General features: G+C 41.7%; 1 protein-coding gene across 3 annotated transcripts in view; it reads left to right on the forward strand.

Moving 5' to 3' along the window:
* Positions 1 to 17,010: 17,010 nt before the first annotated feature.
* Positions 17,011 to 26,264, forward strand: part of HNF4G (hepatocyte nuclear factor 4 gamma) — a 60,029-nt gene continuing 50,775 nt past the window's right edge. For 2 of the 3 annotated variants that reach the window (XM_025148002.3, XM_025148003.3), the window contains exon 1: positions 17,011 to 17,229. The gene's annotated coding sequence lies outside the window, so the exon portion shown is untranslated. Of the gene's footprint in view, positions 17,230 to 22,107; positions 22,203 to 26,264 lie in introns of all 3 variants that reach the window. The other variant, XM_046929612.1, reaches the window with a different exon arrangement.

Here is a 26,264-nt window from a genome sequence, read left to right on the forward strand (position 1 = left end):
GGTCTATTTGAGCAGAGATAACAGAATTAATCAAGGCAGTTTGCACAGGAATGAACCTGAAACAATCTGAAGGGAAAAACAGATCTGTGTGTTCCTCAGCTGATGAGAGTTTTAAGGCTTTCTTATCAGGAAAGATGTGTAACTGAACTCTTCATCAACTCTTCAAATCATAAATCTAACAGAGAATATTTTTATACCACTGTTTTGGTCTGTAGTGGATTAACATCTTGAATAGTATTTGTGAATAGCTTCTAGAAGAAAGAAGAAAGAAAGCCAGTGAGGATAATAAGTGCTATGGACCAGTAGAACAGAAATGATATAAAGTAGGACTCTTCCTCTGGGAAAAGACAGTTGAGGAAGTCTCTCGTAGAGGTCTATAAAAATGCATGATGACTAATATTTTTTACAGACAAAGAGGAAGCAATATGCAAAGAAATTATTTTACAAACAAAACGAAACGTTGCATAAAGGAGAGGATTGAACTGTGGAACTCAATACCACAGAATGCTGTGGAGGCAAAATTACAAATGGATTCAAAAAGGACCAGAAGATCAGACAACTTTCATGAAAATAAGGGCTGTTGGTAATTATTAAGCATGATGTTCTATGCCCATCTCCTGACATGGAATATCTTTAAACCACTAACTGCCAGGATTTAGCAGACAATGGTAAATGAAGGACAATTTCGGAAAGACTGAGGAGTCAGTGCATGAAAAAACAGGTTAGCTGAGGTCATAAATACAAAATCAGGATACTGTCTGGCAGAATCAAATGCTCAAACAGTGAATGCTAGCTTACAAACTTAGGAAGGTATGAAGACTCAAGGACACAGGCGTGCAGTCATATCCCACTACTTATCAAGGATGCATTCCTGCAAAGTGTGACAGTGGTATGAGAGACAGCAAATAATATTTTACAGTTTAAATAAATAAATAAATATTCAGGGATTATACACTGCAGTATAAGATCTTTCCTGCTCACTTTCTTAAAAACTGACATTTCCAGAAATACTTAAACTAGCCATGACATTCTGTAAAAATCTCATCATTCTCCATGGTAGAACACAAAGTCTCCATCTACCTCAAGTCCACAGTCCTTTAATGTTTTCCTCTCTGATAAGCTGGCACAGTAGTATATCTTCACTCTTCAGTCTTGTCCAAGTTTGCCCCATGAGAAAGCTTCTTTGTTGTACAATTTGCTTTGACAGTCTGGGAATACAGCATGGTCAGGGAATGTAAAGCATACAGTAGAAGAGAGTTCTCACTACTGCAGCATCAAATCACAGAATCACAGAATAGTTTAGGTTGGAAGGGACCTTTAAGATCATCTAGTTCCAACCCCCTGCTATAGGCAGGGACACTTCCTACTAGACTAGGCTGCTCAAAGCACCATCCAACCTGGCCTTGAATGCTTCCAGGGAGGGGGCATACACAACCTTGCTGGGCAACCTGTTCTGGTGTCTCATCACCCTCACAATAAAGAATTTCTTGCTAATATGTAGTCTAAATCTACCCTCTTCTAGTTTAAAGCCATTTCCCCTCATTCTGTTGCTACATACCCCTATAAAAAGTCCCTCCCCAGCTTTCCTGTAGGCCACCTTCAAGTGCTGAAAAGTCATTATAAGGTCTCCCTGGAGCCTTCTCTTCTCTAGAGAGCCCCAACTCTCTCAGTCTGTCCTCAGTGGGGAGGTGCTCCAGCCCTCTGATCATCCTCGTGGTCTTCCTCTGGACCTGCTCCAACAGTTCAAATCAACACTTCATGTTGCATTTTACTGTATGCATGATCTGTTTTTTCCCTAGTCCATCTTCTAGCTGACAGGGCTAGAAAGTCTTTCATTCTCATGTAGACTGACTATTTTTTAGAAGAGGATCTACTCATCAATTTAGAACAAAGCCAATACCAAAAGCTAACTCTTCTGTGAGGTCATTTCTAATTCTAGTTGTCTATACACTTTACTACACCATCACGGGATGTTGGACAGCTTCTTCCTTAGGTAACATATACCAGTCTTGGAAACAAGTGTTCTGATAGTGCAAGCAGACATCAGATTCAGTAGCCATAGTTCCAATACAATTCTAACATGGTCCATCTTTACTGATGTCAGCTACTGAAAGAACTTTAAGGAATAATTATGTTTGATTAACAACACTTGCAGAAAGAAAAGTCTGCCAGTTAAGCTTATTTCATTTGTTGCATCAAACATACTTAACTTCCATGCAGCTTTTATACTGTTCAACAGCATTCCCAGAAGGAGTGAATCTGCATGATTAATTCAGTAATCAAATTTCTGAATGAAGAGCTCCACAAAACCTAGTACTTTGCAATCAGTGACACCATACCTAGCAACTCCTAAAATGTATATTTACAAATGGCTTTGCATTTCCAGTTATGTCTGGTGCCCGCGTTGAGGCCAGCAAACACTTCACAATGATCCTCAGTAATCCTTGGTACTTTTCTCAAAGAAAAATAAGATCAGGGATTTCTCAGCCCTGAAGAGATGTCACACTGATGAGTTCAATTCTCCATGGAAAAATCCCTTTCCCCTCCGTTACATGATGGATACATCCACACTACCTTTTGGGAATGGCCTAGTGGGAATAGCCACCCATACAAGAATAATTAGGCATTTGTCTGTCCACTGGCAGGTCAAGTCCTATTTGGCAGGGACTAAGCTGTGCCAATGAGTTTGCTAAAAATTAAACAGAATGGACAGTTGTGATCCAGTGCTTAACTCCATGTTCCAGTCCTGTTTTACTTCACAGCATAAATGTAGGCTTAGAGACTAAATTCAAAGACTGGAAATTAAAACTACTCTAACTTTCTCACAGTACAAACAGAAAATCATAGTTTTTAAAAAGTAGGTGCTGGTAGGAAGTCATAAAAAGTCTCAGAAGGTTTGTTCAGGAACATAGTCTAAATTCTGGAATCAGAGAATAACTCAGATTGGAAGGGACTCAGTGAGGACATCCCAGCAAGCCTCCTGCTCAAAGTAGTGTCAGCAATGAATATGGACCAGGCTAGGGCTGCCTACTGAAGTATTCAGGAATCTCTTTGAAAGCCACTCACAGTTGCCAGATATGCTTTGTGAATACCAATCAATAAGAAAAACCCAGATTTACCTATCAAAAGTGAATAGGAAATACCTGGGGAAGCAGTGTATGTGCCCTGAAGATTTTAAAACAAGGATTTAACCTATCTACAGCAAAGGATCGCTCATCTGTTTGATATAACAGCCTTCATACATAGCTGATCCCCCCTGAAATAAATAGCTCTTTGAGAGTAATAAGCAGTGCATTAAACTCAAATCCAATTCCTTGGCTTTCAATACTATTGAGCATTCTGCCATCCAAATATTAAATGTGAAGCAGCTGCACTATAAGAGTGCCAGAAATTTATGGTCAATAAAGATCTGCCACTCGAGGCTAACATAAACGAAGAACAAGCCATCTGCCTAAATTCCAGAAAACTGCTTCAAATATACGCCTCAGATCTTTGGGCAGAACATAAAGATCTCACATCTTAATGGCATTTAGTATAGGTAGCCAACAGTACCTTGAGTAAGAAATGTATTTTTAATCCTGTGTAAGTAATGCCAGGATTTACCTTACTTCAGCTATACTGGACTAAACACATTTGGAGCCAAAGAAGTCACAGGAAAGTGTACACATCTTCTGCATAAGCAGAGATAACTTTCTGAAGAGAATTTCAGACCAACATCCACATTATTATACCACTCTGGAATGTGCAGTGATGCAGGAAACATCAAAGAAATTCTTCAGACTGCCCCCATGTTCGCAATAGACTTTTTTCGTGAATACACAGTGTATTGATTTTTTGAATGTCTGCTATGAGAGAGAAAGAGAATTTTTATACATAACTGCATATGTAAACAATATGTTATCAGCTATTGGGTGTTGCCAATAGGCAAGGCATTTTTCATTCTATTTTGAGTATTTTTGCATTGAAGTCCTAGGAGTTTGGTAGGCAATGGATCTATCATTTCCTTAAAGGTTCCCTCTTACTCTAGAATGAACAAAAAGCAGAAGATGGAAATTTTTTTATCCTTTCTACCAGAAATCCTGACAGGATGGGGAGAAAAAAAAAGACTGTAAGCACTGTATTAAACCTGTGGAAGTCAAAGGCTCTGTTAAAAAGTGAAAAACAGAAGGAGTATTGTTTGATTCAGTTATTATGAATTTTGGAACAACACAGACTTTTCAATGAAGGACTATTTTAATGCTTCTGCAGAAATATGAGGAGGATAATAATTACTATCAGATCCTTTTTAGTGATTCACTTTTTACAAATTAAAGTTGGTACAAATCTTAGTTAATTTTTACAAATTAATTAAGAAGGTACAGTTGCCAAAAAAAAAAAAAAAAAAAAGTATACATTACAAAAGGGAAAAAGCAACCTACATCCTAGAACAACATGAGTGAGGCTGCTGAACTATTTTGTTTAATATAATTTTTATTATAAAAGATGGCTATACTTTGTGAATTAAAATAAAGCATAATATATAGATTCTCTTACAGACTGCATCCGAATTTGGGGTTTAGCAATATATGAATACCTGAACATTCACACATAATATAATTTTACTTCATTAAAATATTACAGCAACAGGATGTAAGGTTACTTTGGAACTGTTATCAGGTGGTTTTTTTTTTTCCCCCCTATATGAATATAAATTAACAACAAAAAAACCTTCATGTCATGTAGGACTATATGTAGTTCTCATGCACAGTATACAGTTGTGTAATTTAGACCCTGCTGCAATCAGTTTAACATGGGATAAATTTTCTGAAGAAATGAATATTATTTACGATCATCAAGAACACCACAGGGGCTTTTTCGTAATTAAGTTTAAACGCGGGAAGAAGAAAAAGGCCACATGGCCATCTAGTGCTTACTGTGAGCAATGCAAGTGATCAACTGATTCCTTTTGCAACCACTTTACAGGCCTCTCTTAACAGTGGAAACGCTCTCAGGGTGCATGCTATTTCTGCAAAGATTAAATATGAATTTCCGGCTGGCAGAAATCTCTAGTAAGGGCCTTATTTCACAGATTCAGCTATCCCTGATAATTGTACTGTTGTTTCTAGACTTTCTCAACACACTAATCAGTATGGAACAGAGGATATTTTAAGGCTTTCTCAGGACTTGAATGGGTAGACTGCGTTTCAGTAGAAGGCGAGTGCCTAACTGCATTTGGTTACGTAAAGAAATTTGGCCAATATGCCAAATTATTATTCAAAGCAAAATACAAATTTCTTGCTTTGTCCATTATAGCAGGCTTGCTGGAGCTGACGACCAGAGCACTGATCTGAGAGAGGGTTTATGCCCAGCAGCTGGCAGCTATCTGTCATGCAAACTTGCCAGGTGTACCCTGCCACACAGGGTACAACAATGTGCTGCCACTCTCAAGTCTGGTCTTGCCTTGAGGACATAGTCAAACCCATAACATAAAAGATAAAGATAGATGTAATTGGATTCTTCGGCTTCAATATGACCTGGTGCTGAACCAGAGCAACTATTTGCCGATCTATAAGTCAAAGAATGCTTATATCTGTCAGTACGTGTCAGGGTGGAGTTATGACAAACAATTGTTACAGTCATATGGTAATGTTTGCCCATGCATTTTATAATGTGTTCAGTGCAATAAAGTCACATTCTGCCATACACAGAAGCACTTTTGTTTCCTTTGAATGCAATAGGAATTTTACCATTGACTTTGGCAGCATTACATTTCTTATGAAATTAGTTCATTTGTGAACATATAGATTTATGGTATTAGTTATTCTTCACGGAAGTGTAGAAATGATCGGAAAATGAGTTAGGTTGGAAGGAGGTTCCAAAGATCATCTCATCCAATCAGCTACAAAGAAGGAAGGACCCCTTCTCCTGACATGAGAATACTTCCTGACACCACTTAGAAACTCAGGCTGAACCCTTTCTGAGAATAGAACATTTTGAAAATAACAATATTTACCATGTTCACTCTCTGCTTCAGCATGCTCTGCCGTTCTACTTGATTCCACACAGAAAGCCAAAGTACTGACTGAAATCCTTCAGGAAAATGGACTACCAGTCCTGGGATGAAAAATCTCTCATGAAAGGAATTTTTAATACATCTGAAGATGCAAGAGATAGAGCTAAATGTCTCATCAGTACATGTTCATTAGGAATGGCCCTTTTGTGCTTAGTGAGTTTTAATTAGCACTACCTTTGTCGCTGCAGGGGATGCTGCCAATGACAGCTGAGTTCACTGTCTTGCTGACACTGGGTAAACACACTGATGTCTGCACAGACATGGATCTCTTCTGTACTCATAAATGTAGGTTCTTGTCCTACCTCTGCCTCATTTGTTAATTACAGCCACTGAGAATTATGTCATCAAGCTTTATTTGAAGGTACTTTCAGCATAAAGATGAAAAAAATTAAATGACATTATAGATAATAAGGGACCACCTGAGCCCTATAGCAATTTTTACAGGCATCTGGGAATTGGTGGGCTATTCAAGAATGCAGAAGAAATATCTGAGGTGATTAATTCATTAAATAATTCCCCAGATTCTCACTAAGTACTACATATACACGGTCACATTGTTCTCCTTCTCTTTTTTTCTGGTGTGCAATTAATGAGATGGCACGCTGAGGAGTGGTTGGATTTAAATGTAAGAAGAGATGCCATCTATGTAAATGTCCTGAAGGAAGCCCAGACTGGCATTTCACAGGAAAAACACTAATGTAGAACAACAGCATTATGTAATCTAGGCAACTGGATTTACTCCATGTTAAAGGATATTAAACCAAGACAAAGATGAAATATCTTACAAACCATCTCAGGGTTTAGACAGGATTTTGTGAAAGATACATGGAAGTCCCCTCAAAATTTTGAAAAATCTTATCATTCTGTCATACAAATATATACTCCTATCACATTTCAAAAGACCAGACTCAGTGCTAAGAGAGCTGCAAAGAACAGTTTATTGTAAAGAAAACTGTAGAACTTGAATATTATAGGAATTATAAAAGCACTTTTAATGATGTGCAGTATGTCCAGCAAGTACATCTTCTAGCTCCCATCACTTCAGTATGTAGATAAGGGATGATGCACAAAGCATAGAATCATTCTTGTTGAATTCAAGTATGGAGAGAAGGCAAGTTCTCATCTAAATAAGAACTCTTCTGATACACATCATCACTAGCGTAGATATAACTCTGGTTTTCCTATTCGCCTACTCTGGACTTCAATGAGAATATCTTCATGTTCACACAGCAATATAGAAATGCATATATAAATAGATCAGTCTAAGATAGTTACCATTTTAAGTAGTTGCTCTTCAGATGTTTCCCTGTTGTGGTATTTGAGGAAGGAAAGACCCTGTAAAAATTAAAAGGTGAATTGCGATACCGTCTAACCTCAACTTCATATCTGAGTTCCTTATTGCCACTGGATACTTCTCTGTATTTTATAGCACACTATATCAGTCTGAAATAGGGAAGTATTCAGAGATTCTCCCTGTAGATGGAAGAGATAGGCACTGGTTGAGATCCACGGCAGAGGAGACAACTGAACAAAGATCTTTCCAGGCACAAGGCCCAGAGTCTCATTACCTTTCAAGCTTGTGATAAATATGTTCATACTTTATTATTATTATACAGTATAAAGCACATAGATGAAAATACACTTGGAAAACTAATTAATTTATTTAGTTCATTAAGTTATCTTTCATTTCCTATTTACTGAATTTTCTCCATCTTCCTTGGTAAGCATAAAGCTTTCAAAATCTTACTACTGGTTTGGCAAAAGCTTATTACATTGCATTTAACTTCCTTAGTTGATTCAAGGATTTCCTGATACCTTTTGAACTGCTACTTGATGCCATTTTGCAAATGAAATGACTTAGGGGATTGGTAACAGGATACACAGCTTTCGCTTGCTGGTCGATGATTGCCATCTACCTTCTGTCAATACTGATTACAGTAATGTGTGGTTACTTGCTGAAAATGAATAGGAATTCTAACTCTGCTTGCTAACTGAAAATAACTGCATCAGAAACTACCCTGACAACTGATATCTAGGTTGTGATGTCTCAACAAAATGGGTAACAGAAGTGCTGGACTCCATTTCTATCCTTCTGGGACAGGATTGGATCACTAGATAATTTGTGGAATTACCTACTACCCATATAGTGGCTAGTCAATGACCAAATAAGGAACTTCACTTTACAGGACTGCCAATGTATCACCTTTCAGGAGCATTAAGTTCACTTAAAAAAAATTAACTTTAGCAGAATAGGATGTTATTGCTTTTACTGAGGTCACCAAAAGGGTAATACCATTCTCAGTGATGCTAATGTGAAGGTACAGGGGTGACATGAGTTAATTGCCCAGTTACCACTCTAGTATTGATTTATACTCTCTTGACATTTACAAAGAAATAAAATAGAGTTTACAAATACACACTCACAAAATGTTAGCCCCAGAAACTACTGCGAAGAGATGGACTTCATACAGTTAAAAATACCTTATGCAAAGGAATGCAATTAAGAAAAGACATAATTTCTTCTCTAAGTTTCGTTCTGTGAAGCACTAAGGGACTTAGTGCTTAATGGTTTAGTGATGGTACTCAGTAGGTCAGGCTGATGGTTGGACTTGATGATCCTGAAGGTCTCTTCCAACCTAAATGAGTCTATGAAATGTTAAATGTAATGAATAATTAAAACTATGTTGGGTTTTTTTTTTTTTTCCAGTAGCTATGTGCATACAGAAATGTTCTGCTCTTCTGACTAGCACAGTTGTCATAGTTAAGGCCCAAAACAGAGCTGCAGAAATATATTTTGGGAATATATTTTACTCTACACATATTCAACTGTAAAAAGTAAGTGATGCATATATGAGAGAATTGGTGCAAATTAACAATAGCTTCTAATAAGCACATACACAACTGTTCTTTTCTTGGGTTTCTTCTGCCAAGACTATTCGATCTGGTAACTCAGTTGGGTCTCTTTTGGTGATTCACAAGTCAGAATATGAGACTGTATGACTGTGTTTTACATAACAAGTCTGAAATTCACTTAATAGTACAAATCTGCAGTCTTGAGACTCAAATAAGATAACAGAAAATGAATCAAGTAGATACTGATAGTCCAGATGCAACACAAGTCCTAAAAATGTTGGTTCATATCAACATCCTGAAAAGTATATCTTAGACCTGCTTGTACACATGTTCTGTACACTTATCTGAATTCCTAGGCTAGACTTGTCAAGCCTGTAGCTTTGCCCCTAGCAAGCCTTGGGCCTCTTTTCATTACTGTATGAGTTTGGCCTTCTCCCAGCATTGGGAACACGCCATTGTACCAGGTGTAAGAATCAGGAAATGGAACATAGAGCCTAAGAAACTTGGCAAAACTTCATATGGTTAGTCTGCTGAGAAAGCAGGGAAAGTAGTACACCTACACGAATGTAGAAATATATACAGATCATCACTCTGAGAAAAATTGGCTGTTCCATGATAATGGTGGCATAGAGAATAGAGAAGCAGCTCTTCCCAATGACATCCTTCTTGGAGCATCCAATGTATTCCACGCCAGTGAGGAAATTCCTTTCCTTTACCCTTTATCAGCATGCCTTTTATAATAATAATAATAATAATAATAATAATAATAATAATAATAATAATAATAATAATAATAATAATAATAATAATAATTTCTATCTTTTGCATTACAGAGGCAAGACAGTAAAACTCACAAATCAGTTTTGATGGGTTTGATGCATGTTTCTTCAAACCAACATATCACCAACTTAAACAGACTTCTAGTTTCTGTCAGGAAAAGGTGGACTATCTCAAACTTACTCATGTTAACACGCTATCAAATGACATATACAAACTTTCTAGCAATAAAATTGCATATTTTATTAAAGCATCCTACTTTCAGTCTGGCAAAAACAAACAAACAAACAAAAACCCACAAGCATTTATTGTGAAAGAAAGTACCTATTTGTACAAATCTGTATGAGAAAAATGCACTGAAAATTGACAAGTATTATTTTATATACTGTGATATGATTTATGGAGTGTGCTTATTTTTATGGTGACCTTGACGTATTTCCTCAGATAAGTGACTGAATTTTACAAATGATTTAATAGGTAAATGTGTTGTCTCTTAGCAATCTTAAGTGATGTTTGCTTTTACACTTCTTTTATTAAGCTCTTAGATTTATGTAAATAAATGGCAACTTAAGGTTCATCATCTGTAATATTAAAATGCCTATGCTGCAATGAGGCTACACTTATGGAAGACTGTATGACATGATTCTTACTGAAAATGTACACATGGAATTTTAGATCTATAGTTATATTAAGTTTCAGTTTTAAATTTATTAAAATGTCATTCTTTTGCATTTCTTCAGAAATTAAAATTGGCTTGTACTGTATAAAAAAATATGAACATAGTGGAGATTAATTAATCAACATCTTCTGAACGTGGTTGTGTTCCATGAATTGCAGAAGGAATCACAAAATCACAATAATCACAACTCTGCGTTCTAAGTCATTTCAGTAATTGTACAAGAAGACAAAAGGCTAAGCTATGTATAAAATGGGCTACCTCTCTGGGATCTGATACTTCAGAAACTGCTTATCCGCTTTTTATTATTATTATTATTTTTAGTTACACTGGATCATTTTGCTATGATTACATCAGGAATGATCAGTGACAGATCTCAAGTATTAGTGGCTTTCATCTGATCAGGTCTCCACTTGCTTCCAGTTAGGAAGACATGCTTAGAGCAAGAGGAGTGCCACTTCTCCTCAGCCCCTGCTTCAGCCCCTCCTGCCTCAGCTGCTGCCGATTTAGTACATGGACCTGAATCACAAGTCCCCAAGTGGACAATGCTGAAGCAGTCTAAGTGCAGGCAGTTCCACAGAAGGCAGTCATGAGGCGTTGGCTTATATTTTCCAAAACCAGTGTTTTTCAGACGGTGATCTGTGAAACACAGGTTATCTGTGGATGAAGGAAAACAAAAAGGATACCTAAGTAAATAAAAACAAGAGTACTGTCATGAGTCCGTACCTCACTGAAGAGAAAAGATAGGAATCTACAAACGGAATAAATTTAAAAACATTCTATTCAACAATTCATGACCCAGAATGGGCTTCAGAACCTGTATGTAATCTGCAGACTCAGTCCAAGCACAACATGTTCTGGGATTCTGTGAAAACAGATGGTAAATTAAACATTTTAGGAAAGTTGAACTGTTTTATCTGTACATATACATAAGCATGAAAATAGCAAGACAGGACAATTAGTTGAATTAGCATTATTAACCCAGGGAGAAGTAATTTGTTTAAATGGTTTATTAGACTTCTGGAGTGCCATTTTTTTCTTGTGGTGTTCAATTGAAAACACTCTAGTTTTCATCAGTTGATGCAATAGAGATTGAATTATTCCCAATTCTCAGCAAAAGCTCATTTTCATCTGCCATGCCTACACTGTCAATCTCAATGTACGCACACTGTTTATCAGCATACGCAGCGTGAATTACACTCACTTATCGATAAAAATATCATTTTCTTTTGCCCTGCCTACATTTTTAATCCAACCATCCCTAACAGAATCAATGAGGCGGAACTATTTGTGTACAAGTTCTGTATCATAAGCACTTTCATCCTCTTAATCCCCATTCTAACCTGTTTTAGAGATCTGTTCAAGCCTTTTTCAGTTTTGCTGTGTTCTCACATCAGTACTGCTTTAATCTCTTTTCACAACAGTGTCCCACAATCACCTGTCCTTGAGTTTCCAAGATATTGCCTAAAATGTTTATATCCTGAGAGGCAATCCAAGGTGACCATTGTATATTCAAACCTAGCAGAAGTCTGCACTTGACTAAAGAGCATTTCAGAACAGCCCATATTGGACAGGGTGTGTAGACAGACAAATACATATATATGCTGAAACTGTCATGCATATTAACATTTCCAATCATCTTTATAAATAAACATGAGGAATATATATATATATCATTAAAGATCAGGCTGAATGGGGATCTGAGCAACCTGATCTAGCTGTAGGTGTCCCTATTCATTTCAGGGGAGTAGGACTAGGTGACCTTTAAAGGTCCCTTCCAACTGATTCTGTGATTCTATGATTCAATATTTTAAATGACATTGAAGGCAGCAGATGGTGATGGAACATCACGCTTCCCAAATGTAAACCAAGCAACAAACCGTTAGGCAGCTGATATGCTGTGGCCAGTGCTTTACATGTGGTATATTGAAGGACTTGCAATAACCATGGAATATTTTTATCACTGGGCATGTATCTCTTGCCTGCATTTTGGGAGGAATAGAAACTAATCATAATTTGCATAAAGGACATTATGAGCATGGCCTGGAATAAGCAACAAGATCAAAATACAGTCTGTAAGTACACAGTTATTGTCTTCGTCTGAGGAACAGTTTTCATCATACTTGTTCATATGACAACAGCAACAGTGTATGTGTGGAACCCTTACTGCTGCTTTAGCCCAGCAGGACTTTTAATCACAAACACAAACACCACAAACACGGATTGCACTTCTGCACACTCACTGCCTTTATGCTAACGGCAGCATCCGAGGTGATGCTGTACCCCTACCCTTCATTTGTTTTCAGCGGGGAAGGAGCTGATGGGATCACTGGCATAGCTCAGGTGGGAACAGGACGGCAGGCCCTGGCTCTTAAGCTCTATTTAGCAACGCAACTACAGGATGAACATCTGAGGACTGAAAGGCTGAAGATGGGATGAGACCGAGGTGAACGAAGCATTCAGGCAGCGTAAAGCCCTTCTGCTGCTGGTCGCTTCCTTACACCCTGCGGTGGTAGGGACTGCGCGCAACACCGCGCCGCGATGCTCCCACTTCGAGACAGCTGCCACGAGGTGCCGTGCCCTCCCTTCGCCCCGTGGCTGCCGTGAGCGAGGCCCATTGCGGCCCGGCCCGGCCCGGCGCGGCGCGGTGCGGCGCGATGGGCCGCTAGGTGGCACGGCTGGGTCTCGCACGGAGCTACGAGCAGCGCTGCCCGGAGCTGCGGCCCCCCCGGCCCGTTAGGTGCGTAGGGAGCCCCCGCCTCACCCTGCGGCTGCCGAGGGAAGCGGCCGGGGGGTAAGAGGGCCCGAATCATCTTAAAAGAGAGGCGGAAAAATCACCATGGGAAACCGCCACGAGGCCGGTTTTGTTTCTCCCGTCTTGCAATAAACTCTTGTAATCTGCAATCATTAGCATAATCTTCAAAGGTCTGCGGGGGGATAAGCTTTAGGACGCCCAGGGTGCGGCTGGTGGGCTCCTGAGACATTACAGCACCGCCGCCGGGCTCGGAAGGGTCTTTCTTCGGGTTCGGGGGGTTCCCGTCCGCCGTCTGCCTGGCAGACAATGGGGTGATCCCCGCCCTGAGGGGGCCAGGAGGGCGTCGGGGTCGGAATGCTCAAATCTACTCTCTGGAGGGCTTCTAATTGACGAGGGAAAGGCGTATATTTTCCCTCCGAGTTTACTTTTCTTCAAGGGTAATTATCTCACTTGCATTTGAACTCGTCGGGGGAGCAGAATGAGTTTCCAGTCGTTGGATTCTCCTGCCTGAAATCTATAGCTCTTTTGTGTGAGCCTTCGGAGCTCCAGCAATGAGCAGCCCAACCCGCGGTTCGCAGCAATGTTCATTGCAGCGAAGGGCGTGTTCGGGGAATACAAACAGCACCCACAGATAGTTGCCAAGGGCACCTCATACATCTCTGCATTACACCTTGAACCAGCCTGCTCGTATCTTTCGGGGTTTATGGCACGGATCATAAATGATTGTAAAGTCTGCAAATCTTTCATGAAACCCCGGCAATTAATAGTTTAGCCAGAAAACCTTTAAAGAAAACAGAGGCTTTCATGCAGCCCTGGAAATCGGTTCCTAGCCGCGTGGTGCCGGCGTCATCTCACGATTCAGAGTTTTAAGAGGCTACAGCTTTGCGATTCCTTTCGAACAAAGCGCTTTCACCCTCGCTCTGTTTTTCGAGGCAAGAAAACTCAAAGCCATGAGTTGGTGCGAAATGCCAGGTGCTTTCTGAGAGGGGGCGGGGGGCTCTGAGGAACTCAGCTCGAGAGCTCCAAAGCAGAACCTGTAAAATTGGAGCAGGTTTCCCATTTATGGTCTCAGGTAACCACATAAAACTAGCTGCTTCTTTAAACCGGTTTGGTCCTGATCGTTTCCTGTATTGCGCTTTTCGAGCCAGGAGCGCCCCGTGACCCGCGGTGACTGCAGTTCCCGGCAGCCGTTTAGGTGGTGTTTGAAGGCGCGTTGGGGTCCTTTATCAGTTACTCGCGTTCACAAAGAAAAGGCGCTCACCTGAAGATGGGAAAGTTTTTCAAGGGAAGCTCCTGCGAGGAGAGAAGCGCCCGGTTCCTATAAATGATTTACGAGCGATGGATCAGTAACAGGGAAAAAGCAGCCCTGGGAAGGGAACGAAGGCACACAAACAGTTCCCTCACCCGCGGGTTAATGAGACCGGGATGGAGAGAGGGAGGCCGGGCGGGCTGCAGATGGGATGCACCCCCCTCCCCCTTCCCCCGGCCTGTAGCTTCCCTCGTCCCGTCCCCAAATACACTGCGGGTGTCCGCCCGGTAGGTCACAGCCCGGAGCGGCTGAGGAAGGGCAGATCCTGGCACAGGTGCCCGGGGAGTGCCCTGCAACAGTGAGCCGAGGTCTGCGGCCACGGCCAAGCGCTCAGAGGGGCTTCTCCAAATTGGCACAGGAGCTGTACCGTCTGGGGCTTCCCCCTGGAGGTCAGCGCCTGGAAATATTCGTTATCTCCGCTGCGAAAAGCTGCGTGGATCCGCTGCCCGCACTGAGATCGGTTCCATCTCCCCGCCTTGGCTCTGAGGATGCAAAGGAGCGGTGGGCAAAGGGACAGTCCCCGCCCTGCCGGCCTCGGGATGCTGGGCACGGGGTCCCCGCGGCTGCCCTGTGCCCTCCTGCCGCCCGCTCCTCGCCCGGGGGTGGGACTGGAGGTGGCCGCAGCTCCCGGCCCTACGCGGGGGGGGGCGTGGGGGGGTGGAGGAGGGAGCCGGAGGAGGCTTCAGGGGCACCAAACGGCTCCCGGCTTCTTCGGGCGGCCGAGTGGTTTCAGCGCGGAGGTGACACGTCGAAGCGCTGCCTCAGAGGTAGCCCTGGAGGCGACGAAACTGGCGAGGGACTCGGTGCTGCCCCCCCCACCTTAACTCAAAAACGCCGTTGCTATCTCAAATAGGCAACCACTTCATAAACGACGTTTAAGGAAACGCTCGTGTCGAAATGGAAGCCACCAGATACATTAAGGTTACATCAAACGCGGCCTTACGTGATGAGAAATAGGCGCAAATATTCCCCGCACAGGAAAGAAACCCTATTTCCCACTCTGCGGGCTGTTTGCTTTGGTACGAATCAGCACCTTTCCTGCAGATAGATACGCTGGGACACGCGGGAGAGACTGGAACCGAAGCACAGTCCCCCACGTCCCCAACCCATCAAATTGCTCTTCACGATCCAGAAACGAGGGTGGACGTAGGATCTCACATGGCTTTAGTGTGTTAATTTTTTATTTTCATTAGGACAGCAAAGAAATGATCACCAACGCCTTTTATCTATTTAAGCGAAGTGCTCATGCCCACGGCATCGGGCCGAGATTCCCAGGAGCGAGGTGAAAGCCGACCCCACGCAGGTGACGACCGCTTTTAAGCCGTTCGCTCCCGCGGAGCGCTCCGAGCCGCAGCAGCGCGCGTGTGTCAGTGCCAGCGCTGCCCCTCTCCCCGGTATTTCATCTGCGATGGGCAGCACTCCTCGGGAACAGCTTCCCCGGCGACTTTTATTGGCCTCTTAAAACCTACCCCTGTGATAACACCGGAGGGGTCGGGGTGTATGAACACCTTCCCTGTGGCTACCGGGGCAATTATTTCCAGTGATTATTTAATGTTTCGTAACGGAGGGAATTGCCAAGCGAAATTCTCTTTGTCCCCTCCAAGTGACAATCGAAAGCCCTTAGAAAGCGGACCCGCAGCTTCCACGGGTGAGCTCAGAGAACGAGGCATCGGCCTCCGTAACGAGATCCAGCGGCACGGCGAGGGACCGCGGCGAGGACGCAGAGCTGAGCTCCTCGCTGAGAAACCCATCAATCACAGAGGCCAGAAGAATGTTTTTCATCTCTTTTTCTCCCCAGTCTCAGCGCACGACCCTCGCTGCGCCGCTCCTTCGAGCGCCGCTCACATCCCGGCACTGTGCGCGCTGCGGGACGCGCACAGGGCCGTGAGCTCCGCGGGCACTTTCTTCGCTCCTGCGTGGCACCTCCCGCTCTATTTCACACCGCAGGGACGCCCCGCGTGACACACAGCCCCAAGTGCCCATTCCCTTCCCGATGCCTCCGAGGGCGTGAGCGGTGATCTCAAGGTCCGAGTGTTAATTATTGTTTCGAGTCTGAGTGTGCCGTGGCGGAGGACAATGACAATTCTTATTTTATAAACACTTCCTTGTGTCACGACCTGCGCGGCGCTGAGAGAGGTCCACCGAGTGTCTCTAGGGCAGGGAACAGGGAGTTCGCAGTGGACGCGGGGGCACAGCGGGGCAGAGCGGGGTGGGTCCGTTCCCGCAGCGCAGGGCAGTGGGCAGCCTGAGCGGATGCCGTCCGCAGCGGGCGCTGGGCACGTACCCACCCCCGCGCTGCCCGCAGGCCGCGCCGCTGGGCCGATGCCCCGGGGGTGCCGGGACGGGCGGGGGAGCCCCGCCGGGAGCGCTCCTGGCCGGGCCGGGCCGAGCCGAGCCGAGCCGAGCCGGGCCGGGCCGGGCCGGGGGCGCCTCGCACGGCCGCCGGCGGGGCGCGGGGTGCGCGCAGGGCCAGCCGCGGGCTGAGCAGCTTTCAGTTTTCATTGAAGCTGCTGGTTACTGTTTAACATCCCCACCCACGTTTGTTTAGTAAATCGATCTGATGCTTGGGCTGAGGCTGCTGCCCTGTCGCCATTGAGCAAAGTTAATTCTTCCTCTGCACACACACACAAACACACGCATACTCCTCCGCCTCTTCCACACTATAGCGTGCGGTTAAGACGGTGCCGGCCGCACCGAGCGAGCGCCGGGACCCAGCGGGGGGTGCGGGGAGGCGGCCGGCCCGGGGGATGCCACCGCCCTGAGCCGCGAGCGCGCCGCGGGGGACGAGGGACGGCGCGGCCCCGCCGGTAAGTCCGGGGCTGGTGGCAGCGTGGCGAGGGCGAGGGGCGGCCCGGCCGCAGGAGGAGGGCGTGCAGGCCGGCAGCGCTGCCCGGCCAGCGGGAGAGCGGGCAGCGGAGACGGACTGGAGAAGGGGGGGTGGGGGGGGACTCGATTACATACATACACTTTTTTTTTTTTTTTTTTTTTCCGTAAAGAAATACGTCTAGTCACGTGTCTCTGTTGTCGGCACGCAGGGCGCTCCGCAGAAGCACGCCGCACGCTGGGCTCAGCCGGGGGCCCCCGGGGCGGGGTGTGCTGCCGCTTCGGCCGCGGGTCGGGGACGTGAGAGCTGGCGGGGCACGACCTCAATGTGCGCTGCTGCGGGAGGCCGCGGCCCGGCTCCGGCGCTGTGCAGCCATCCGTGGAGCTTTGACAGCCCCGGTTACGGCTTTGCATCGGGTTTAGAAGCGTTTTCTGATTGCCTTCTTCTTCTTCTTCTTTTTTTTCTTTATTAATTTCTCGGCCCCGCCCTCACAGTGACCTGTGCAGCAGGTGGATTTGTTACTGTGAGGCTGCTCCTACTATTAGTTCTTGGCCCAGTGGTGTGTCTTGGTGAGGAATCCCAAAATACTTCCTGTCCAGAAAAAAAACAATGATTGCACATGTAAACATGAAACAATTATGTGTGTAAATGTGAAATGGGCCAAGCAAGCTGAGGGCCAAGGAAGGGTCATGCAGGCAGATCCAGAAGTGCTGCCAGTGCACTGCTCCCGCACAGCAGGTGCACCAAAACAGGCCGCCTTGTAGGTTTGTTGTAAGCCAACTTTCAGATGCTGCACTTCAGCCTGAATCCAACTTCTTATGTGCCGAAGTGGGAGACGTAGTCAAACATTTTCAGAGAAATACAGTAGGTTGCAATGGTGGTGGTATTTTAAAGCAATATTCCTTAGTGAAGTATGGTTGCGTTGTGTCCGACCTTCCTTGTTGTAGGCCACTCCTTGTACAATGAGGCATGTACTTTGGTTTATTGTGACTTCTCATCCATATTATAAAGACACTGGAATAACTGAAAGTGACATCTTTGCTACTGCCTCTGTGTTTATTAAAATTGGCTCTATGTGTAGGACTGACCACGCTTCCCAGCTCGCCAAGTCCCTGACTCTTCTGTTTGCTGGATGGAATTATACATGTTCCTTAAGAACAGCAGTTATCACAACTTACATAGAGGCATATATATGTACACACACACATGGTTTTCAAATATTACAAGCTCTGTATCAACCATATCATTCTTCTTTCCTTTGTTCTTGTCACATGCTAAGGAAAAGGGAAAAGGGGACAAAATGCTTACAGTGTTGTGTTGAAACTCAGTTCACACTTCTCATTATCTTTCAGTTTGGAAAAGATTGAGAAGAAAACAGAATTTTAAAAATATTTTTCCATCATCCAGTGCTCAGCTCCCCATCCCTGTCCCTGTTTCTCTTACTGTAGCACACTGGGCAGACTGAGGGTCATTTCATACGTACAAAAAAGTATTATCAGGCATTGGATGCCATTACCTTGTACTTGATACTGCCTTTCATTTTAGCAGCTCAAACATTTGAAGCCTAGAACCGATTTCCCAAAACTAATTGCTTACCTCAAAGCATAGCTTTCTCTGCAACTTATGTAATTGGAGGAATATCTCTTCCAAACGATTGTATTTAGTGGCATTAATGTAAAAGCAAGACAATGCAGAGATCCAGCCTTCATTTCCAAGATGGCTATTATATGTACCAATATGCAGTATAATGGCCGAAGATTTGGTTGGCATCAAGGTAGCACTGCTGTCTATCCTGCCTCCCACCAGTGAAGAACACAGGAGATACAGTGGAGATAATGGAATTCCTGAGGCCTGGCAATATCTAATTCCTTGGATAGTCGACTGATGCTTACTGCTCTTTGGCACGCATCACTAAAGTAGCACCAGACCAGCTCCCTACAAGAGATCTTGTGGGATAAACACTTCTTTCCTGCTTTCACTCCTTCAGAGTAGGCCAAAGTTGAATTTTGGAATCAAATAGGATTTGATGTGTTCACTGAAAAGCAGAAAAGATGCAAGGACAGAATTTAGTTGTTGTGCTTGACATGGCTTCTGTTCTGAACTTTGCTGCAGAATTCATAGCAGACGTATATGGACTCAGTACTGCAAGAGGTTGTTTCTGCTGTGTGTTCACTCTCTTTGGGATTGGGTTGGAAAAATAGGGTCCAGAACATACCACCAGTTACTTCCAAATCTGCATCACAAACATCAGTTTTCACTGGCTTTTTGTTGGCTGCAAGAACCAAAACATTACTTTAAACAATATCCATAGTATCTTTTAAAAAATATTCTTCATATGAAGAGATGTCCTGAAAAAATTCAAGGTCATTAATGTGGCAGTCCAGCCTCTGCTTGCATGCTCTATACTGTAGAGGTACCAGTAACCCCAAATTTGATGGAAGTTTTGGAAAATTAATCTAATTTTATGCTTGTTTGTTTGAGAATTAGATTTATTGTTACAAAACAACAGTAATAATTCACAAGTGACTTGAGACTGAATCGTGGTGATCGTGGCTCTGAGCTGAGCTGATATTCTTTTATATCTGTTGAAGAGCAGGGGCAATGTGCTCCATTTATTAACTGATATGTGGGTGCTTCTCGTGCAGGGAGATCTCTACTTCTTTTCTCAAGGATTTTAACGTTCCATGTTTGGTTTGATTAATTCCATTTTTATCTAAATGAAGTGTTTCAGCTGTTCAGAAGTCTTTCTTTTGTTCCCTTTGTTTGTTCAAAAGTGAGCAGAGCAATTCGCAATTTGATATTAAGCTTGAAAATTAGCTTGATTTGCTTAAGTTGCATCATGTTGATATGAGGTATTCCATACTGGATAATTGCATTATTTCAGTATTGTAGCTTGGTAAAGTAGACTGTTTTAGAATATATATAAATGTTTTTATTTTTTCTGTTGTTGCCTCTTGTAAGGAAAATGTTACTCTAATACACTAGAGAAAGGCATGGTTCTTAGGTTTTAATGTGCCTTAATGAAAGACCCATTATATAACATATGATGAGAAAATATGGAAAATGCATTACTAACAAATTAAGATGTTTGAGTGTCTTGCAACAGCTTTGATTGAATCAAATTCTTTTCACTTTGAATTTTCAATTTTAAAACAGCACACCCTAAAAATCAGGTCAGAATGCTGTGTGCAATGTCAGAGCTGAGATCTATCAAAGTGAAAGGCTCCAACAACATTTTCAAACCTTTCTCAATTGTCAATTTAAGTTAATTGAAAATGAAAGGTCTCGGTTTCAGGATTGGACCATTTAAATAGAAGCCTGCTGCTTTCATTTTGTAGAAGGGCAATCTCCCTCCACATACGTGTTTTAAAAGGTTCATTCATAATTCTCCCTTCACACATCTATTGGAAATGACAGAATTCATTATTTTGAGTTCTTGAACTATTTTTTTGTAACTTGGGTGATGAATTGTATGAGATCTAGTTCATAACATGGCGCAGAAACCCACAAGATTTAAAATTCTCGTGGCTCGATCTGTCTTTTTATGGCACTTGGCTGGCAAGCACTCAGGAAGCCTCCATGTGCATCTTCTACCTCTTACAGAGCGGTAGGTAGGGATTTTTTTATTTAATACCAACTAGGAAAGAGACTCACACCCCTACTTGGTAATTCACTGGAGGTATCCAAGCAACAAGGACATACATTACAGCAGCAGTATACAAGATGCTGTGTGAATTTTCTTTGCCTCCTGCTTATCTGTGAATCCAACCACAATAGACCTGTACAAATACTGCTGTTTTCTCTCTCTATTTCTAGCATGGCAAAGTTTGCCCCAAGACAATGCCTGCCCAAACATAGAAATTAGGATCAGGCGGGAGGGGGGCTTTGAGAGATACTAATAAATTCTCAGAACTGCACCCAAGACTAAGTTTTGTGTCTGTGAAATGGAAAATACAATTCAGGTTGAATTTTTAGTGCATCTCTGGCAGTGTTGCAATGAGAAAGGTTTCTTCGTATCGTTTTTATATAGGGTTTCTCTGCTACACCATCTTGGTAATGCACTCAGCAGTAACCAGCTGCTTGTTATCCAAAGTAGGAAGAAAGTTAGGCAGATCTTACAATTTCTCTTTCTTTGTTAAACACGACATTTCTTCATTAGCTGCTGAAGTTTAAAGTATCGGCACCAGACAAGGAGTGAGATCAGTTTACGCTCTCGGAGCTCTTCCACATACTTGAAAACTCTTCATGGCAGCTGACACGTTTCCTCATGTATCTCAGGCACATATTGTGCCTCTTGCAGCTAGATTTTTCTTCTTGTTGTTGCTTTGAAATTGGTGACTGTAATGACTCATTCATATTGCTGGTTTCAGAATTGCACCCAAAAGTGTCTTTCAGACAGTGTCTTTTGATATGCTCTTCAGGATAATAGTATTTATTCCTTCTGCAAGGAAATGTCAGACTGACATTACATTGGCAGACAAAATTCCTTCTGCAGAGGTCTAGAGATGACTCAGAGAACTGAGATGTTGTCCATGCTGTGATTGCGCATTGATAAACATTTACTCTCCTCTCTCTGCACTTGTTGGTTGTAGTCAGGTGTTGGCTTGTACCTGCTGTTGCAGGTCAGAGTAATTATGATAATTGATAGAATTTCATTTACCATATTCTAAATACTTGTTAATTACTCCCCTGCTCCATCCACTAAAGTAGTTGAAAACTGTCTTCTGTTGGGCCATTCAGTAGCCACATTGTGACATTGGCAGTCTGAATAGAGACCTTGTACGGCATCAACTATACATATGTAGTTTCACACAATTTCTGGTCAGTTACCATTTGATCTACACTTCTTTTGTCATCACAGAAATGGAAGCATGGAGATGGCTTTTTACTTATGAAACAAGACGTAGGTTTTATTGCAAGGTCTGACTTTGATGGTAGATGCTATCTACGCAGTAGGTATGTATTATTCTTACTTAATAACCTTCTTACCTTTTGGAAGAAAAGTGGCATTCCCATCTTCAATGTCCAAATCTAAAATATTAAAAAAGGATCTACATGTTAATGTCTCTAATGTTTTCTAAGCCTATTGTTTCAGTTCATGTTTAACATCGTCTTGTCTTATGTTATTGCTTTTAACCTTTTTTTCCTAATTATTTGTCTCTTTGAGCTTCTGTGACTTGCTACGTTAATATTGAACAAGTCATTTTAACAAGTGTTTTAGAGAGACTTACAGACTATTCTTTTTCATTTACTTCAGTTTTGAAATGCCAGAACTTGGTCTAACAGAACCTTAGATTTGATTATTTTAACATGAACAATTTCAGCTGTGATAAATTGGGAAAAAAAAAAAAAAAATTAGAGGGGGGAAAAAAAAAAAAAAAAAAAAGGCCCTCAGTTTGAATATGAGATTTCTCCTTCCCTGTTTCAGAATCTTCTGTATTATTAAGAGTTTAGAGTTGACACCCGAGCTTACATGGAAAGCAATAAAAAGCAGAATTATATCAAAGAAATGCCATCTTTAAAAAGATATTTCCCTGAAGAGCAAAGTAAGCTACAGGATTAGGATAAATAATTTTAGTTGTAAAACTGTAAAATGCACTAGGCTAATTGCAGTTGTATTAAGCTAGTTTTGTGAGTGTTTTTTGCTTGTTGATTGGTTGGTTAGGGCTATTTTGGTGTAAATGGATTGAAGAGAAAAAGAACTTAGTACGAAGCACTGTTCAGAGCCTGTACCTTCGTAACACTGTTATTTTGCATTGAGAGTAGAACGTAACTGTGATGAGCAGAACCTCAGCTCCCAGGAATGAGCAGTCTATGCTGCATAAAAAATAGAGATGCTCTATTTCATGAGCACAGGTTTAGTTTGAGCTTTTATATTGATCCGAGTCCATCTCCCCGGACAAATTTCACGCATTTCATTCATATGCCTTTGTTTGCTGGTAAATAAGATTGGAGAAGAAAAAATGTGAGTTTCCTGATGCATTTCATTTACGTTTTCATACTCAACCAAAACAACTAAGGCAGTTTAAGGTATTAGTGCCATTTGCTTGTGCACCTCATCTCCCAAGTCTTTTAAATGCAACTGTCCCCATCAGTAGCAAGAGAATACAAATCTTTATCCATAACTGAGGTGATATAGAAGCTTAAATTGCCATGTACAGGTCTGCTTGCAGCTTGATGCCGTGTGTCAGTGGCTAAGGTTTGGGTATATGCCTGCTGTAACTGTGGGAAGGAAGGGTCATTTCTGGGGAGAACTGAGGCTGAAGTTGTGGAGTATTGCAAACTCTGTATGTTGTTCTGTCTGAAAAACTATTCATTTCATTTCTTACCAAGAAGAGTTAGCTGCGGTGGTGGTTATGTAACCATAGATGTATTTGCCTGCTCGAAAATTGACAGAGGGCAACTCACCTCTTGTTTTTAACATCATGTTGATTAGTGGTAAATAGGAGAACAAACAACTCAGCTACAGCAGTCTTTTCAACAGCGAGTCTATAAAAACATTTTTAATAATAGAGAAAATATAGGAAGCTTCAAATAAATAGGCTTTCCTTTCAAGGGCAAGGAAGTGCTAAACAAGTTGCAGACTTCGGCTGAGAATGGAATTCAAGTTTTAACAAAAATTTCATCATGAATTTTGTTATCACCAAACTTAATACTTGAATTTTTATCTTAGTTAGATCTACTCAGTCAAGTAATTTATTTCCCAGTATGTATCTGAAGCTAAAAGTAGGTAGAAAATGAAAACCACTCCTGGTGAGTGTTCTTAAGTTTCCGATACCATAGAAATGAATGGACGTTTTGAAATTAAGATACATGTATGAAAAGCAAATCCTTGTTGGGTAGAAAATGAACACAAATGTGACTGGCTAGGAGAATGTATATGTGAGACTGCAGCAAACTTTTAAACCCTTTATGATTCATTTCACAGCTTTGAATTTTTAAGACCAGCTTCTTGCTTTCTACAACACGAACGTATCGTTACAGAGCAGAGCAACTCAAGCCAACATGGTGCTTGTTAAACCTCAGCTGTATGGGCAAGGTCATGAAGGAAAAGCATTCCTGATAAATAAGTATTTCATTAGTTGTGCAAAATAACAGTTAGTTGTAGAGAAGCTGCTGTTGAGAACTGAACACATTATTCAAATCTGAAAAGCCAATGTGCTCCAGGAGACCACTGTGAATACAGCCTCTTTGTAGAAGTAATAGACTTCTGTTTCTCAGTTTAAGAGCTCTGTTCCATCTCAGACCAGTACAAGTGACAGTAGAAACTGTGGGGAGCCCTGACTTAGGTGGTGGATAGTTTAGAAATCTTGAAAATGGCTGATGTGGTGTACTTCTCCGCCAAGGATATATATGCCCACAACTACCGCTTGTGATTCTGAACACTTACAAATGCTTCAGTGCTCTTAGCTAGATAAAGAATGCAACATATTTTGTAACCTGGGATGAGATGATACATTTTTTCTGATAGCAAGAAAAATCTGCATCTTGCTAGTGGGTGCTGCTTGAAGGAATCCTTTTCTTTCAGGTAAGACATTTTCCATATAGAGTTTTGATTGGCGTGATAAAGAACACAGACATCATCTTTGTCATCTTTCTGTGTCTCCTTTTCATTCTTGGTCAGATCCAGTATTGGCTGTTTCAGATGACCTTGACTCTAAAGTCACTGTAGCTATAGTGGAATTGCGTAAGACACATAATATGAAAAGATACAGAGATGTACATACTAAAATGTATCTTCCAGTTGGTAACTACTTACAGTGTATCTCAAGCTTTAGGTACTGAATCGGGATGAATGCATATTTTCTGTGATTGGTTGTGAGTCATACAAATGTGCAACTTGCTTGCATTCTGAAGCAAAACATTTAATAACATTATTACTATATGACCAAAACAACAAAGGTTGTTACAAGCTTAAGGCTTATAATTATTCTTTACTATATTTATTTTCTATATTCAGTCAGTGTTTAGGAACTTTACTTGCCTCTACTAAGCAAGCTCTTTGCTGTTCTAAAATTTATTTTTAAGTATAGGCTCCACCAAAATAAAGGCAGAAGTAATTATTTATTTATTTATCAATCTACATACTTATTTATTTATGAGATAGATCCTTAACAAAGTATTTCAAATAAAAATATGAGATTTAAAGTAAGTGACTGACTAGGTTACATCCTGGCAAAACAGATTGCAAGTTCTTTGATTTTTAGGAGCATGGCTTAGAACACCTCAGAATAATTTCTCATATGTATTTTCCGTGCTAGAAAATGAAGATTTAGTTAGCAATATTACAAAACCAGGTTAATTTTCATTCATGAAAGTATCCTGCATTCCTATCTGTTTCCCAAGTAATTTCTTTGAGTTTCATACTGTCTTCTTACTGTACTTTGTGTCCCATGCTGAGAGGTTTAGACTTCATGTATTCTGTTGGTGTTGATACCTGTGTTCTAACAACTCATTTCAAATTTTCTGTGTGCCTCTAAACAAGGAGAGGTATGCACATTTTTATTTAAGCAAAACTGTAAATCATTTAATATATATGAACCTACTAGTAGCATTTTATATTTTTCTCTTATTTTGAATGTAGCTCTCCAGTTTCTGCAGAATTGCCTTGCCCTAGCTGAATCAAGATAAGCATGAGTTTTTTATAAGCATTAGTGCTAATGGCTGATTATGTATGTGTGGCTTCTGTATGTGTATTTGGAGTTTGTTTGCTTTTATGTGTTTGATTGTTTATTTGCTTTTTTTTTTTTTTTGTCTTTGAATAACTCACCAGCTTTTGCTGTAGACAGGAGTTGAACAGCTGGCTGCATATTAAACGGAGTTAGCAGTAACAGCATGAAAAAAGTGACATAGTGTATGCTTCTTCCATTGCTGTAGATTTCTTCCAAGCAAATATTTGGGCGAGGGAGAGAGAGAATGTTGGAGGAATTTTATTCTTTTTTTTTTTTCTTTTTTTTTTTCTTCTTTTTGGTAGCTTGCTCTTGGGGGAGGAGCAGATGCATCATTCTGTGCATTGGA

The sequence above is a fragment of the Gallus gallus genome, chromosome 2 (genome assembly GCF_016699485.2).
Source record: "Gallus gallus isolate bGalGal1 chromosome 2, bGalGal1.mat.broiler.GRCg7b, whole genome shotgun sequence".
Classification (NCBI taxonomy): Eukaryota; Metazoa; Chordata; class Aves; order Galliformes; family Phasianidae; genus Gallus; species Gallus gallus.